At 41.2% G+C, this 3,209-nt stretch overlaps 1 long non-coding RNA gene across 1 annotated transcript; it reads right to left on the minus strand.

Annotated features, from left to right (window-relative positions):
- Positions 1 to 237: 237 nt before the first annotated feature.
- On the minus strand, positions 238 to 2,423 carry LOC118477454. Its single transcript, XR_004858386.1, has 2 exons — positions 2,249 to 2,423; positions 238 to 1,026 (listed from the first exon to the last, which is right to left on the minus strand). It is a non-coding gene; the product is annotated as an uncharacterized LOC118477454 (long non-coding RNA).
- Between the last annotated feature and the right edge of the window lie 786 nt (positions 2,424 to 3,209).

Raw genomic sequence — 3,209 nt, forward strand, 5'->3', positions numbered from 1 at the left:
TCCTTCTCCTCCTCCTCCTCCTCCTCCTTCTTCTTCTTCTCCTTTTTCTTTTTCTTCTTCTCCTTCTTCTCCTTCTTCTTCTCCTTCTTCTTCTCCTTCTTCTCCTCCTTCTTCTTCTTCTCCTCCTTCTTCTTCTCCTTCTTCTTCTTCTCCTCCTTCTTCTTCTTCTTCTTCTCCTCCTTCTTCTTCTCCTCCTCCTTCTTCTTCTCCTCCTCCTTCTTCTTCTCCTCCTCCTTCTTCTTCTCCTCCTTCTTCTTCTTCTCCTTCTTCTTCTTCTTCTTCTCCTTCTTCTTCTTCTTCTTCTTCTTCTACTTCTTTTGCCGAGTTCCTCCTCTTCTGAGAGAACCGAGAGATACGTCTTCAAAACAACCTATATTATATATGCGTCCAGTGGTTTTCATTTATGATGAAAGTGAATCATATCAAACCAAACAACATGTAGAGAAACAAAAGCTAATCGAAAAATCATTCCACATCAAACTGAAAGAAAATATGTCAGAACAAAGCAAGAGCGGCGTCTGTGGTGTAGTGGTTAGGCGATTCGCTTTTATCCACAGGAGATCCGAGTTGAATTCTCGGGATAGAAGGAACGTTTATTGAGTACAGTGTATGTCAGTTTTTCTACTGGGATGCTATATCCCTCTCATCCCGGATAGGCCCGTACAGACAGAGTCAGAAGCCCGCTACTAAATGATCTAAAGGTTTTCAATGGGGGCGTAAAAACACCAACATTTAAAAAAAGAAAAAGAAACCAATCGAAAAAATAAAAAGCGCCAATGTATTCCGAGTCTTTTGTTCTCACCTTATGCGTTGTGGGTTTGTCCTGGCGCTTTCTCGGCTTTGACCAATGGAAGCCAGGAAGTCAGGAACTAAAGAAAGTAAATGCTCATACTTTGCTTGGTCGACGAAAAGCTGGATTGTGTCCCCAAAGATGATCATAACAGCCGGCCAGGCAGCGCCGTTTAAAAGAGCGCACAAACTGCCCACAATTAAAAGAAATACGTCCAACTTGTCGGCGAATCTGTACTGGAGACAGAGAATGTGTATGGTGACGTTCAGTTGTCGTTCTTGGACTTTTGAGGAACAGGAGTTGCACTGGCCGACATTCCTGGTTATTGCATATTAATAAAAATAGGCGTATAGCAGGAACAGACAGACAGACTAACAGACAGACAGACAGACAGAAGGACAGGCAGACAGACAGGTAGGCAGAGACAGACAGACAGACAGACAGACAGACAGACAGACAGACAGACAGACAGACAGACAGTCAGACAGACAGACAGACAGACAGACAACAACTAAGTTAGGAGAAGTAATAAATTATGGCAGTATTGTAAAGCTTCTCGACTTAAACCTATAAAGTCCTATGTTGGCTGTAAGGGGAAAATTTCTATTGTATCAACTGCTCTGTTACTCCAGACAACTCCATAGATTTATGAGCTCGAAAGAAAATTTGAAGTGTTTGGTTATGGTGACATGTAGGATTAACTAACCCATAATAGGAAAAATGAACTCCTGAGATCCTTTTTCCGTCTAAGAATCAGCATAATTGTGTAAAGAATTCATTGCCATCAGGACAAAACCACGGTATAACGTAATGGGTGGAGGGGGGAGCTCATTGGTAAGTTGGGGCGGAAGTTGGAGGGGGAGGGGGAGGGGAGAGACTCGTTCCCTGAAAGAAAACACTACCCTGCTTCTAATGTAGTCCAAGACTAATTCGATCGTTTCCTTAGCTTTTTTAAAATTCGTTTCTCTGGTTCTTGAATTAGGTTCAACATTAAGCAACGGTTGCTTATTATTGTATCTGTGGCGATAGCGACATTATTCCGAAATTTTTATCGATTTTTTCTCAACACCTTTCATGTCCATTTCAAAACATATTTCTCCATGGATTTTTCAGAAACCCGTTGATCAAAGGCACAACGGCACAAAAATGTATATTTGTAGTTTCCAAAGACTCTCAAGCTTTCAAAGTCACCAAACTCTGGCGGTTATTTCTTATCAATTTTTCCTCTGATATCAGGCTACCCCCACCTCCTTCAATCAGAAATATCTCGACTTATATATTCAAGTTAGATGGGTATTTATTTTCTCAATAGAAAGACTACTGAACTAACTTTAAGGTGGCATCAATAGATAGATAGATAGATAGATAGATAGATAGATAGATAGATAGATAGATAGATACGGTTTTCACACAGGCCTACCATTTCTTAGATAGATATTTCTTTTTACGTAGGCCTACCATTTTCAGGAATCCGACACGATTCTTTTTTTTCTCTTGTTCCTTGCCTCCAGCATTGTCCTCATCCTGACTACTGTGGCTGCTTGCCCCACCGTCATATTTGTCCGGCAGGCTACCGTCGGTGATTAGCTGGGACTTGTCGTCAACTGTTTTGGGTTTTGGGACATCACCATTGAGATCTGTTTTGTTTGAGTAAAGAGTATTATGATACCGGTCGTTTACTGCCGAGAAAAAGTAAAGAAGACTATCAGAAACAACAAAAGGAAAAGCGAAAAAATAGAACCTATCATAGACGCCCCCTAACCATCCAATAAGAAAGGCAGACGGAAACAACTAAGGATGAGAAAAGATGCAACTCCTACCTCGGGCGCCTCCTTACCATCCACAATCGTTCAATTTTAGGTACAATGTTTCTGGCTAAGTAGTAAGACCTAACCTTTGTAACATCCACTGCCATTGGAAACGACCAAGACCAATTTCTCCCCGGCGAGATGAATAAAGATTGTCATTGTCATTGTCATTATCATTGTTATTGTCATTGTCATTGTCATTGTCATTATCATGATCATGATCATTGTCATTGTCAAGTTAGATGTTATCCCAGGCCTCAACCGTGGCAGGTCCTGTCCGTGCAATGCCCATGCAGGGTCTTAAGGTTAGTTTCACTGGGATGTGTTCTTGATCAGGACTGGTGGCTCTGGCTTCGATCCAAGGCGCTGTTGTTTATCATTACGTTACGGTACTATGTCAGACAGTTCTTTCTTTTTCGTGTTGTTGTGTGTTAATTACTCTTCTAGAATTAGATTATCAATTAAGTTAGACACATACTATATATTTTACATGTGCGTGTGTGTTTGTGTGTGTTTGTGTGTGTGAGTGTGTGTGTGTGTGTGTGTGTGTGTGTGTGTGTGTGTGTGTGTGTGTGATCTTTGTCCCACTCTTGTCTATTCATGCAAATGTA

Source organism: Aplysia californica, unplaced genomic scaffold, assembly GCF_000002075.1.
Source record: "Aplysia californica isolate F4 #8 unplaced genomic scaffold, AplCal3.0 scaffold00006, whole genome shotgun sequence".
In the NCBI taxonomy this organism is placed as follows: Eukaryota; Metazoa; Mollusca; class Gastropoda; order Aplysiida; family Aplysiidae; genus Aplysia; species Aplysia californica.